At 37.8% G+C, this 14983-nt stretch overlaps 1 long non-coding RNA gene across 1 annotated transcript; it reads left to right on the top strand.

Moving 5' to 3' along the window:
* Nucleotides 1-8588: 8588 nt before the first annotated feature.
* On the top strand, nt 8589-11902 carry LOC137854679 (uncharacterized). The gene is made up of 3 exons (XR_011095331.1): nt 8589-8965; nt 9516-9616; nt 10726-11902. It is a non-coding gene; the product is annotated as an uncharacterized lncRNA (long non-coding RNA).
* The last annotated feature ends 3081 nt before the right edge of the window (nt 11903-14983 follow it).

Genomic DNA, 14983 nt, shown 5'->3' on the forward strand with positions numbered 1-14983 from the left:
AAACATCAGTGTGATACCAGTGATGTTCTAGCTACAAGTGCAGAGCACAGCACTGCATGGGGTGTTGTGCAGAAAGTTAACTCCATCCCAGCCAGACCCAGTACACTTCAACAAATATCTGTTTACAGTTAAATCATTTTTTTATTATCTCAAATTCTGCATTAAATTTAAACAAAATCCCTAACGTCAGAAGTTGCCTACTCATTTTTTTCCTATCAGTGTAATGGTTTAGGCTGGTAGGTAGGTAAGCACCGTACAGCCATGTGTTCACTTATTCATGTGGGTTGGGGGAGAGTATTAAAAAAAATAAAAGTAAAACCAGTGGGTTGAGATAACAATGGTAATTTGACAGAAAAGAAGGGGAAATTAATAATAGTAATATACAAAATAAATAATGTATAATAAAATTGCTTACCACCCGCTGAGCGATGACCAGCCAATCCCTGAGAATTGACCACACCTTTGCACAACTCTCCCCAGTTTTTATTATTCCAAATGATGTCATAATGTATGGAATATCCCTTTGTCAATTGGGGTCAGCTGTCCAGGTTCTGTTCCCTCCCTGCTTCTCGTGCACCCCCAGACTCCTTACTGGAAAGGCAGTATGAGAAGCTGAAAAGTCCTCGCTTCTGTGTAAGCACTGCTCTGCAACAACTAAAACAACAGTGTGTAATCAGCAATTTTATTTTATTTTTTATTTTTTTCTAAATCTAAACCACAACATCATACCAGACAATATAAAGAAAAGTAGAAATATCTCAGCCCAAACAAGGATAACCAGTTAGGATGGGAGCAAGTGCAGTGGCACCTTATTACATGAGTCCTGGAAACCAGGTTTGCATGTCCTTGAAAAGTCACTGCTTAATACCAAGGAATTCAGAATAGTTTTATGTTTTAGGTAGTAACTTATTGGCGTGCTTGGTTTCCTTTATAATTTTCTCCAACACCTAGAACAAGAATTCATTAAAGTATTTTAAATGCTCAGTATTCAGTAAGGCTTTCATTTGGCAATACTTCTTATTTCATTTTCCTTTAGCTGTTAAGAGATTTTCTAAAGAAAACTTCTTGTTTGACAGTCTTTTAGATGGTAATAAAGATGGTAATAACTTGCCTTTCTGTGAAAATGAGAAAATGTTACAGTAGAAAATATTAGACTATAGGTCTTGAAAGGTCATCTAGTTCCTGCCCTGAGGCAGAATCAGCTCTTCCCAATGGTAAGCTGAGAAGGTCAAAAGCTGTTTTTATTGCTGTCCTGGTTGAATTCAGATCTTCTTATGCTCAAGATGAAATAAGACAAATTACACAGAAGTCTGCAGAAAAGAACAGCATGCACAACAGGCAGTTTGAGCTGCTCCTCTAAGACCCTCCAAACTCACAGAAACATCTGACTGTATAAGAGACTGCTTTTTAGCTGCTCTTTCCCTGTGGCTCACAGCAGCTCTGTGATAAAGATAGTCTTGCTTCACTAAACTGGTTTTCTTTATCAAAGGTTAAAAAAAAAAAAAAAAAAAAAAAAAAAGACAGAAACAGAAAGGTAGAAAACAATAAAGTAGAGAAACAAAGCACATAAAAATGTTTGTAACAACATGAAGACAATTTTTATGCTCTAAATTATGTCCAAGATCTTGCCAAAGCCAGTGAAGACAGCAATATATATATGAATAGTGTGACTTTGCTTTTATTCAGGGTGTTTGTGAGACCAAGGATGCTGAAGATCAAATAACTGAGATGACTGAGTGAGTGGAGAGTGAAAGGACTGAGGTGAGCTACCAGCTTTCCCCATAAAGACACTTTTTAAAGACTTCATAAAGGAGCAAGAGATGAAAAAGCTCTGCATCTTGGTATTTTATTGAAAGTGCATTCTGGGGAAATTTTTAACATATCACTTTTAGGTACACTGATTTTTGCTCCCCTATTTTTCAGATTTATGATAATATTTCAGCTTAGCCATTTTTTTATCAGATTTTTTTTTCTACTATTATTATTTTCTATTTCTGTTTTGACTATTACAATTTCTTGTAAAAACCAAAGTTATACTTTTATTACTGTGATCTTTGTACTTTTCATTTTAAAGTTACTTTTATGAACATCAACAAGAATATTCAGAACTGTGGTGAAAAAAATAGACTTTATTATTGTTAACTAAAACAGATGATATAAAGGCTTAGCTTGAGTTATAAAACTCAAAGTATCAATGACAAATTAAAGTAAGAGCAAATGGAGAAATGCTATATGTATTCAGTAAATTGTGCGAAGCAGTATATAAAAACTGTCACATGCTTAAAGCTTCATTTAAGGTTTCCTTTTTGAAAATGATGTCTTACTGCAAAATTTTCATGTGAGAGAAACAGCAATCTTTACTTATCCTCATGTGTATGTAGAAAATCACTAACAATCAGTGACAATGTAGACAATCACATACTTAAAGATATAAACATCATTGATACATTGCAAGACAAATCATAATCCCTTTCATTACCTCGTTTCTTTAAATGTGTCAATAACTGCTATTAAATAAACCTTAATGCAATCTTAAAGTTAGGAGACAGCAGTAGATGTGGTCTCTCATAAATATGTCCAAGGTGTCATTAATCATATTACTGTGTGTCTTCTCTAGATGTTGATCCCCGTCACCTGATCTACTTAAAAAGGTATAATACAGTCATCACACATGCCACTATTAGTATTTTAGTCTCAAACTGTTCTAGGACATTTTAAACTCACCACTGACTAGAGTGACAGAGCCCAGCTCTAGAGGGAAGAACTGACAGTGGCGTTTAGTTTCTGCTGCTACCAGAATGTTTAGAGTATAAAGTTTAAAGTAATAACATCCAATTAGAAAGCAAGAGGAAAATCATGCAGAATTAATTCCTGATATTGAAAAATCATTTTACTATTTTCAGATAGAACAGAATATTTTATTACTAGAATTACTGACTTTGCAATACCTACTGAATAGCAACTCATTATTAACAAGGTTAATATTAAATCTCAGATACATAAAATGAGGATTAAAAGATAAAAACATGGTTGGTAGGGTTGTTGTCATGATTTTTGTGGTATCATAAGTGTGTTGTTTCTACACTTTTCCATTTCCTCCTAAAGCATGAAGTATATAATCAAAGAAAACCCAGTGTATGCAATGGTGTGATCTAAAGAGCTACAGAAAACTGTTCATGGAAGAGATGTCTTTGATTAGGACAGCCCCCAAAATAATTTATTATTCTTTTAACACATTTTACATATTACGTAATTCCTTTCTCAAGTTTTAGATTTGAGAATTTCCCCTTCCAGATTACCACAAGGATGAGAGACAAACACCAAGTAGGTTTCCTCCTCTTATCTATCAGTCCGATATATATATACGGACTATATATAGTCCGATGCAAGAATTTATCCCAGTGTGTGGTGACATGATCTGAGAGGCAATCAATGTTCAAAATTTGCTTCAAAACAAACAAATCAGCCAAAGAAAAACACAAGTCACTAATCTTTCACATAGTCAAGGAAAATGCTGAAAAGATTCACTAATAGTAATTTTAAAATTAGCTGTCCCCCAAAAAACTTGAATGGAAAGATCTGTAAGAGATTTCTGGCCCACTAGTGTTAACAGAAGAAAGGAAGCTATTGAGTCAATACTCAAAATAATATAAAAACAAAACAAACAAAACAAAAGGCTCTGACCTACTAGCTAGAAGTTGACTAATTTGAATTAAATCCTTATGGAAATAAAGGGAAATTGATAAAGAATTAAATAATTAAAGGAAGAGTTTCATTTGAATGTTTTATAGATCTTGTCAAACATACTTGTTTTCTTTGTATGACAAAATTAAAAATTGGTTACTGAAAAGATATAATGCACTTAAGCTTTCAGAATACATTCAATCTTATCTTTACATGTTATCATGATTAAGAATTATTTTAAGTATCAATGAAGAACATGTTCAAATAGTTTTCAAATTCGATAGTGTACAGTTCATGTAATGCCCTACCATTTCTGATAGCGTCTCACTAATATTGATGATTAAAGTTATTATTGATATTATCTTACTATTATTGATGACTAATATACCTGATAAAGTTCAGCTGTGGTATAAATTATTTGAAATAAATATGACATAAATATCTGATGATGCTTTCAGAAAATATAGGTATTATTGGAAAAATAAAAGGTAAAGGACAGCCAAAATGTATTAACTGCCCAGTGGTTCAGCCATAAATTGTGGGCACTGCTAAATGAGGTGGGTGCCTTGGTGACAGCAGATACAGAGAAGGCAGTTACTGAATGCCTTCTTTGCTTCTGTCTTCACTACTAAGACTAGCCCCCGTGTACTACCAAGCCTGGAAACGAGAGAGAAAACCTGGAAAAAGGAAGACTTTCCCCTGGTTGAAAAGTGTTGGGTTCGAGGTTATTTAGGAAAGCTAGACACCCACAAATCTATGGGCCCCAATGGAATGCACCCGAGGGTGCTGAGGTTTATTTTTTATTTTATATTTTTCACTGCTATGAATGCTTAAATGTCTTTATTTCTGCTTTCTAGGTGTGCAAGAGATCTCACTGTGAAATGCTAGCTCTCTGGCTATGTAAATGCCTATGTTTCTTCCTACTTTTATGTAACATAGAGCCTTAACTTGTTTAAAATGCTTTGGGCTAAGGTGCTTGCATCTGGAGTGTTCAGTAGCTCAGTTGTACCAGGCAGATGAGATGTTCTGTCTGTGCAAAGCAGACACAAGGGAAACATTTCAAAAAGGTTTGCTACATAAAGTCCTTCAAGCCTGCTTTCAAAAGCAGTTTGCACTTCTTCAGTGCTTGTTGTCACATCCCTACTGGAACACAAAATGCCTGTGGGAACTGTGTGAAAATATGGAGCTCTTTTTCCTTTACAAACATAGCTATTCACATAAAATTAAGTCCATGGAGTGTTACTATGTGCCGTAGTCAACAGTTTAACCACAATAGTCAAACAGACTCTGTATGCGTCCTTCTATTAGCCAAGGATTTATATTTGTTTTGGAATAAGACTTGATTAATGTTCACGTTCCCTAAGCACGCATTCAGAACAAGTTAGGATCTCAAGCATATCACCAAGAGAAGTTCAGGCAAAGACAGGGCACTGCAATCAGCCTAAGATGCTGCAGAAGGTCAGCCACAGACAATGCCAAGCATGTTACAGCTCAGCCCACAATCTCTATTCCAGGGAAGGTTTTTCTTAAACCTGTTGGAGAGAATAGAACTACACCAAGGTTCAAAACAACAAATTATATATATAGATAGATCATGGGGTATTATACATAAATCCCTGCTTTCAAGCTTTCTTATATCATAATGAAGATATGGTACCACCAAGACCTTCCTAACCATCATCAAACATGCCCTGTCAAAGAAAAAAAAAAAAGTTGTAAGCTAAAATAAACAAAAATCCCTCTCTCTGTTGATTTTCTTGACCAAATACCAGCTATTCCTCTCACCTGAAATATGAGTTAACAAGTTAACTTGTGTTACAGGGGCAATTTGACCAACTACTCAGTACACAGGGGTTACATAATGCAGAACTTATGTGAAGAACCATGGAATGAAGTTGAATAATGAGGAGGAAGGAGGAAAAAATAGAAAAAAAAAAAGAAGTGGAAAAGAATTATTAAGAGGACAATATATTCTTCTGAACTGTAGCTTCATTCCAATTTATCATTCAGAAATTCTTTTGGCATAAGGGTATACAACTCCTCCCTTACTACCTGGAAGAAATTATCACAGACCTTGTGGATATTCTGTTTATCTGGATAGCAGCGTAGGACATATCTAAGGCAAATTAACTTTATTTTTTATTAAATTACATGGAGGTAAAAAAGTAAATATTTTAATTGTCACATGCACTGAAGAAAGGGAGAACAAAATCAAAATTGCAATGTGATGAATAATATGCTTCCATTAACTATTTTTATAGGAAATTTAGATATATATATATATATGTATATATATGATATATATATACATATATATATATATATCATGATATAGGGAATTGGAGATTTATATTTTTATAATGTTTTTTTTTGGACAGAATTTCTCCATATTAAGCAGTGAATTCTACAATGCAAATTGAGAATTTTAAGACACTGTATCCCACACTGCCTTTCACTATAGTATGTAGTGCAACCTAAAATAAAAAGCTTGCTGATTTCAGAGAGAGAGAGAGAAAAGGCTCTAATCACCAGCAAATTACGGTTTCACACATAAAATAAATAATAAGAAAGAACCACAGACTTGGTGCTAGATGCAGTGGATGAAAATCCACTTTGTATGCCATACAGGGCATCCTGGATGGTCATAAATGTCTTTTTCTATCCAAAAATCTATGTGCAAAAATAAAGATAGCTCATTAACTGAATACACTGACATTTCCAGACAGAACAATATACATGTGACAATGGTTATTATGTTAGGCCAGGACACAGATCACCTCTTCATTTACTCTGTAAAATAGGATTTTCAGAAATTTTTCCTTTTCCAAACATTACAGTGGTGAATGTGAGTGATATGAAAACAAGGTGAAAAGCTTTCAAAGGTTATGGATCTAAACATAAATAGATATTCTATTAAATAGACATGAATACATATTCCTTTATTTATTTATTTATTTTGAGGGAGGGGGGAAATTTTCAACTGCTTACATTGTACTTAAATAAAACTGTAAGTCTACATCTCTTCTCTTGCATTACAGATTATCTACTCTAATCCCCCTGCTCCCCCTAGATTTTTCATCTTTCACAAAGAGAAAAATATTTTATATTAAATTTTTCTGTTCCCTCTGTCAGGTGTGTCCTGACACCAGAATATCTTCATCAGATGCTCCTCAGACAAATCTGTTTCACAACCACATTCATGGGGTCCAGAAGTGGAAAACCAGTTTGCCTGCAGCAGGAACCATCTCCCTGCATATCCCATTAAAACAATTAATCAAACTTGAATGATTTTTCCATGCTAGAATGCAGGAATTTCTCCCATCATCTTTTGTGGTTCAGAAGGAAAGAAAAACACACAAGGTGTGACAGTCATACATTCTGAACACCTAATAAACACAAACCACAGCAGGACATAAACATCAAATCATCCCAAATCATCATCAAAACAGCTTACATTTGTGACTTGCATTTCATCCTCAAAGATGGATTCTTCTGCTATCAGACAGGTGCTATTAAACACTGCCACCACCAGAGCAACACAGACTACATGGATAACTGTCCTAACTGAAACCAGGACCCAGCCTCTGAGCCATACAGACATATCTCTGATGGAGTCCAGTGTGAAAAGGGGGAGGGAAATCTTTGAGATGTCCTCAGGAAAAGGACATAACATCAACACTGAAGGTTAGCCTTACCACTTAGATCTGATTTCTTGCACTAGTTCAATGCACTCAATCTCTGATGAGACAAGGTGCAACCACACTCACATCAGGGCAACCCCCAGGCTGCCCAGGAAGGGAATGTGGTGTTCTTATCAATGCAAAACAGGCTTTCCAGCTTTCTCCATTTTGTCTTTTGTATTATGGAGGAGTGCCTGATGCCTCTTAAATACTTTTTGAAAAAACACAACAGAATGTCTTATGTTTTGAGAAGATAACTTTTGATGAAGACAACCCAAATCACAAATATGATATCAAAAATATGGGCAGCATTCATCAATTATGAAAAAGTGCTATCTTCATTTTCTCATTTGGTGAAAATAGTTTGGACTTGGCAAAGTGTTACTTTGGTTAACTCTTTAACATGTTTGTTAACTGTTTAACATATTTGGTTAACCTGTTAACTTTTATTTTTGGCTTTCTGGTTTCCACAAATCAAATACTCTGTACTTGATGTGCTCTAAAGTAAAAGTACAACACAGTTGCTAAAAAGTTGGCATTACTGTTCATTTTGCTTACTGCTTTTCTTTCAAGATTTGAAACACATGCACCCATCTCCCTGACCTCAACTATAATATCTGTTTGTAGTTGCAGTGGGTGGTTGCAAAGCTGTAGGAGGACTTCCAGAAGAGAGCCCTCCCAACACTGGCAACACACTGATGGACTTTCAGGAGAATGTCTCCTTGAAAGAAAAAATGGCTCTCTACCAGGCTGCTGTGTCCAAGGCAGAGAGCACCAACTGCTTTTCCAATGTAAGATATCAATGTCTCTTTATCTTCTTAATTCTACCTTTACTTTGCACAGGGACAGATCATAACTGTCATTATTTCTACAAGCAAGCTATCAGATGGATCATAGAGTGGATCAAAATTTAAATCCAAAATTAGGAAATGGTTATCCTATTCGCTCATGATGACAAAACAAGGCAGTTTCTTTATCACAACAACTATTCTCTATCGCCAAATAATAAAATCACATTCAGGAGAGCAATGAATTTAGAACTCTTGCTGCTCAAACTGAAGAATTTGAAATTACCACATTATAAAACAGTTCAGGTATGGGTGCTCAGGTATCCTAGAAGCCACCTAGGGGAAGCAGCGACCAGCCACACTCACCTTCTGAGTCCAGGTGCAGGCAATTCCTGTTTACCGGCTTCTTTATTTCCTAATTGCCCTTGTGTACTCAGAGCAGATTTTTGCAGTTCTTCAGGCCAAGAAGGTTCCAATGTCCTCTTCTTGATGCTGCCAACAATACTGCCATTAGCTCTCTCTCCCCAAAAGGAACGACTGTAGGAAGCCTGACCCAACAGAACCATATTAAGAATATATGAACTGCTTTGTTTATGCTCTAGACCACTTTGCCCTTTCTCATTGAAATGCATGCTACATCTTACTGCAAATGGAAAACACCTGGCCTTATTTGATCACATGACTTCAAAGGAAATCAAGTCCTGCACTGTGCCTGGTGGCCTGGCTGTAGTGAGGAAACAGTTTGAGAATGGGCAGATGACCCCTTCAAGGACTACCTTTTCTTGCTCCAAGCACCAGCTCAAATCTTCAAAGGTAAAAATGACATTTTTAATACTAACACATTAGGTCTACCTTGCTGAAGAGCTCAAGGGAAAAATGCTATTATTTGCCTTATTTTGGGATTCACGATCCCTGGAGGTGTTCAAGGAAAGGCTGGACTTGGTGCTTAGGGGTATGGTTTAGTGGGTGTCAATGGTGGTGGGGGGATGGTTGGACCAGATGATCTTGGAGGTCTTTTCCAACCTTAGTGATTCTATGATACTGTGATCCCCTACGATTCTCCTTAAACAGAGTAGACATGGGAAAATTTGCAACCCATTTTCTTTTCAGCTTCCTAGGGTGTTAACTCTATACCTTCTCATGTTGTGTGGCTCTCTCAGCTGTTACACAGACACAGCTTGCACAAGTATGTCGTGCTCTGACTTGCCCTCCTCGAACCTAGCCTAACTTTGTCCAAATTTCTTGGTACATGGGATCCTTGTGGCACTTGTAACCCATTAAATCATCACAGTACACTGCCATAAAGGAACTGTTTGGGCCTACGCCTCTTAATGTAGAATTGTTTTGTGATGTCCCTTCACAGGCAGAAACAAAAATCCAGATTACTGTTAGCAGTACCAGGGAAGCTGAGTGTAGTAGAACAACCTCCAAAAAGGCCTAGTGGAAGCCTTTCAAACTCAAGAGGTAACTTTATCAATTAATAATTATGTCATTTGGCACGTATACTGAGATGCTGATCCTTATTTGCTTTGCCTCTTACTCCAGCACTACTTGGTACAACAAGATCTTGATATTCTGCCAATAGCCGCCCTCTTTTGGCAGTGCATAACGATGGTTTTAGGATGGTGTCCCATACAGTGTTGTTTGAATGTGGTAATGAATGAGGTTTCCCATTCATATTTCTCTGTGATGTTTCGAAGACAGCAGCAGAAATATGGAAAATTCTTACATGTTGCTCTAAATCCTGACGTAAATTGAAGGGCTCGTGCACAGGTTTCTCTTGGGGAGCAAGTAGTATTTAGTAGAGTCTGTAATTCAGCAAGTACTTCTATGTCACAAACACAATTAAAAATAGAACTCAAACACTTGTGCTTTTCCTTTCCTTCTCTGATGAAGGCAGCCTCTTCTTTCCTTGTTTTCAGTCCCCAAAAGTCTATGTTTTCTGTCATCAGTTTCTCAGATGCGCAGAAACTGTCAACCTAAGGAAAAGTGAAGACAAAAGTCAAAAAGGTGAGGGTTATCTGGACCAGGCAATTCAACTGGCACAGATGAGAGAAGCACTACCCCAGCCCAAAAGCACAATGTCATCTGCTGCTTCCAAAATGAGAGCCATTAATTTGATCATTAAGAAACATGCACACTCTGTAAGATGGCCACATCATCAAGGAGCTGCTGGTCTGCCAGTCCCAAATGTCTTTGAAGGAGAAAATCTAAGGTGTCAAAGAGGTGAAATCTGTTCAGAGGAGATGTTCCCTAAGCTTATGGAGCCACAGATGAGGGAGCCACTCAGACAGCCCAAAAGCAAAATCAATTCTGTGGCTTCCATAATTAAGGCTATCAATGAAATCTGCAGAAATCAAAAACATTCTCAAAGACATCCAAAGCAGGAAAGAGCTACTTTTCTGGCGGAGAGTGTGCAAGGGTTCAAAACTATAAAATCCAACATAAAGAACAAAGACACCAGCTTCACAGTCTGTGTGCTATGCAGTAATGCACAAGTTTAAAATAAAGAGATGAAATTATTTAAAACTAAAAGACTTGTCTAAACTTTTTCTGTCTGTCTCTCTTACTAGGAGTCTCAGCAGTCTTCCGACATCTTTCTTTGGCAAGGACATGTCTGAAAAGAAAAACTAAAAATCACAACTGGGGAAGAGCTCTGGATCTCCAAAGTACCAGTCTGCAGGTCTTGTATGCAGGCTACCATTATGTCCGGATAACAACAATCTGCTGCCCAGGAAGATTAATCTTGGAATTCAGTAGGCACTGTAATACTATGCTCCTCAGAAAATCAGGACATTTGTGATCTGCTTTTCATCCATGGCTTCTTCTGCCATCAGACAGATGCTATTAAACTCTGCCACCACCAGAGCAACATGCAGACTACATGGATACATAGTTGAGACCAGGGGGAAAGGGGGCCACTGTAGAACAATTAATCCAATTGTAAGGTACATAGACCCTGGCTCAGGTTGCTTCCAGTCAGTAGAAAACTACCTGTTACTCCTCAACATCAGAAACTCTGTTTGCAGATGTTAGAATGAACCAAACATTCCAACCTCCTGGCTCCTGCCCCAACAAGAGTCCATCTCCAAGCTCTGGGGAAGTACTAGCTCCTAGAAAAACCAGGTGCACAGGACGGCAAGAGCGCGAACACAAATGGTATGTGAGCATGCATGAGTGAAGGGTGCCCTTTGTTGAGGGCATAACTTCAAATTGTCTTATTGAGGACAGGCTCCCTTCTTATACCATTCACTCGACAGCACTACCTTTCCACTAACTGTTCATTGGTCAACAACTTTGCCCGGCAACAGCAAACAGCTAGCAACTTCCATGTCTTAACAGCTGGAGAACAAGCAGTCTGAGACAGCAAGGCGTCTCCTGAATCACTCTTCTTTGTTCCTTCTAAACTCTTTACGTTCCTTGTGGCCTCGTTGTTAGGAGTCAATGTTATCGCCAACCATGGGGCTTGTCGACCCCCATGGCCACACTCCCACAGTTGTTCACTGTGTTCCCATGGTCCTTCTCTGCAGAATTCCTCTCCAGCAGGTCAGCCCCTCACCTGTATAACGGTTATTCCTCCCCAGGTGCAAGACTACGCTTGCTCTTGTTGAACCTTAACCGGTTCCTCTATGCCCAACTCTCCAGCCTGTCAAGGTCTTGGTAAATAGCAGCACATACTTCCGGTGTGTCAGCTAGTCCTTCCAGCTTGGTATCATCAGCAAACTTTCTGAGGGTGGACTCTTCCTTCGTTCAGATCATTGATGAAGATATTGAACAAAACTGGATGCAGTACCAACCCCTGGGGAGCACTGCTAGTTACATGCCTCCAACTAGACTCTGAACCACTGGTCACAACTCTCTGAGCTCTGCCAGTCAGCCAGTTCTCAATCCATCTCACTGTCTCCTCGTTTATCTGACACCTTCTAAGCTTCATTACAAGGATGTTGTGGGAGACAGTGTCAAAAGCCTTGCTGAAGTCAATACACAAGTTATACAGAATCCGCTATTCTCCCCTCATCTACCCAAGCAGTGATGACATCATAGAAGGTTATGAGGTTGATTAAGCATGATTTTGCCTTGGTGAATCCATGTTGACTAGTCCTAATAACCTTCTTCTCTTCCAGTTGCTTGGAGATGGCAACCAGAACAAGTTGTTTCATCATCTTTCCAGGGACAGAGATGAAGTGGACTGGCCTGTAGTTGCCTGAATTCTCCTTGTTGTTTGAATACAGATGTTTTATCAGCCATGCTGACATTAGTAAATAAAATAGACTGTATACTATTCCCTAGACCAGAAGCTAGCAGAGAGGGCATGGTTTGCTTCTGCAAATTATGAGTGAACTCTGCTCCTCTCCTGAGTGGGACAGCTACATTCCATGTACAATTTTGCTGCTACAGAGATAGCCAATCTCAGCTGAAACTCTTCTGAGACCATGGTAATAGTTTATAGTATACACAATTATGTGTAGGTGTTTGGGTCCAGGTCCTGACCTTGATCAAATTACAAAAGGAAGCTGGTATACATAAGTCATTGTGTCTAGTCATGCTAGCCAACAGGGAGATAGCCATGGGGCTATTTTTTATTTTTGAGCTGTTTTCTAACAGATGAAAAAGGAAAATTTAGTTCTATTATTAGCTAGGAAAGTATTTGAGTTACATTACCTGAGTATCGAGTTAGTGAAATTCCTATTCCCTGCAGTTTATTTTGCACCTGTGATCTCTCTAGAGGACAAAGTTCAACATGTATCCTGAGATACCTCACCATAGTTGTATACAAACTAAAGGGAATTAATAAGCAGTGCAATGATGGTAGTGGAACAAAGAAATGAGTGTGTCTCCTAGTGAGGGAAAGGAAAGGAACGGAATGGAAAGGAACAACTATTAAGTCAAAATCAAAAGTCAAAAAGTTAAAAGTCAAAAGTCAAAAATGTTAATATACTGTCAAATTGCTGTGATGGGACTCTGGCCGGATCCAACATGAGAGGAAAATATTTTCCCTAATTTACTTTTCTTCAATCTTTTGGGATAAAGCCAGAAAGATTCTGATGTAGCAAAGACCCCCAGCAACATGATAAAAGAAGGTGTAATACAAACATGGAGTGGCACCAGAGGCCCTGAAGGTAAACACAAGCTGAAAATGATGTCACTGGTCACTATAGGAATGAAACCTTGAAAGCAGAGTTGAACCAAGCTTAGTGCACAACAAGGAGGAAAAAAACAAACAAACAAAAATAAAAACACGTGCCAAGATATATAAATCATTCTGTATAGAGAGCATAGCAAGGAGGTATGAAGGCACGTAAAGATCTTACTTGAATGAGGCAAAATAAGATTAGAGAAGGAAGATTTCTTTCAATATTTCTATTCTAGGCTAAGGATTATGAGCTGATTGAAGTTGTTACTTAAATGTTAGTGGGTGCATCATCACCTTTGCAATGTACATGTTTATCTTCTGCGGAGAAGTGTTCTGTTTTTATTTGCCTTTCACTGCATGTTGTTATTGCAGCTTAGCTATTACATGCAAAGTATTATTTTTTATTCTGTTACTGGGTTTAGTAAATTAGAGTTTTAAAAAGACATGGGAATGTTAGGTGAGTGGTAGGTATGTGTATACCTACCTTATATATGCATTTTTACTAAAACCTTCCCAGATGACAAAGTGATAATCGATAATGCAGCACTGGACTAGATTAAAAAAAAAAAAAAAAAAAAAGTAAAAGAACAAAGCAAAAAAGCAACTCTGAAGGCTTTCAGTCTTCAAAGTCAGATTTTTTTTTTCAGAATAAAAAAGAATGTTTTAGAGCATGATGCATGTTTAAATATTGAAAAATATTTTTTTAAATACAATTGAAATTAAATATTTGCAAATCTGCTGTGGAGAGAATCTCCATGTTGACTGAGGCTGCCATCATAGGTCAGGCTCTCTGCAGCCCAACATTGTCCCTCTGCTCTCTCTGTTCTGCGCTGAAGGGCTTCCTGGCTGAATATATCACTTCAGTGAAAAACTGTGTATCCAGACCATTTGATCTGTGGTGCAGCTGCTGCAGAAATGTAAACAGATAGCAGCCAGCTCTAATACCCAACTACATCCTCTTCAAAAGTATATACAATTCATTGTCTCTTCGATAAGGTGTAGACACTTGAATTATAACAGTTATATCAATTTTCACAGCTGACAAAAGTAATTCTTCTCTGTGTTGGTTATAGAAATGCATATCTTCCTACTAAAAAAAGGCAAAGATGGTAGCCACATGGGAGGCCCTTTTTTTTGTCTAGAAAGGCAATTACAATGTAAATTATGAGTCATCTGATGTCAAGCTTACCTCTAAAAAGCTTGGAATCAACATTATTGCTGAGTCCACTGACTGGACAGTGAACGGCAAAAAACAGCCTATGTTCTAATTTGATTCACTGTCTGCACTGAAGGGTAGGCTGGCTGATTCAGGTTACACAGGTTTTGCAAGGTAGTTTTGGTGGTAATTGTCAGATCATTATAATAACCAGCAGTTTCAAACTGCATACGTTTTCTCTCACTTTTTTTTTTTTTATTTTTTTCATATTTTCACTAGACAAATATGTTTCACTTATGAGGTGTTAGGTTAGCTTGATTTTCAATACTTCACGTAATGCAGCTGTAGTGGGTTTATGTGGCAAGGTTTTGGTAGCGGGGGGCCATAGGGGTGGTTTCTGTGAGAAGGATCTAGAAGCTGCCCCATGTTTGGGAAGGGCCCCACTGCTGACCAGAGCTGAGCCAATAAGCGATGTTGTTTTGCGCCTCTGTGAGAGCATATTTAAGACAGGGAAAAAAATGCTGTGCCACACACAGCAGCT

This window comes from Anas acuta, chromosome 3 (assembly GCF_963932015.1).
Source record: "Anas acuta chromosome 3, bAnaAcu1.1, whole genome shotgun sequence".
In the NCBI taxonomy this organism is placed as follows: domain Eukaryota; kingdom Metazoa; phylum Chordata; class Aves; order Anseriformes; family Anatidae; genus Anas; species Anas acuta.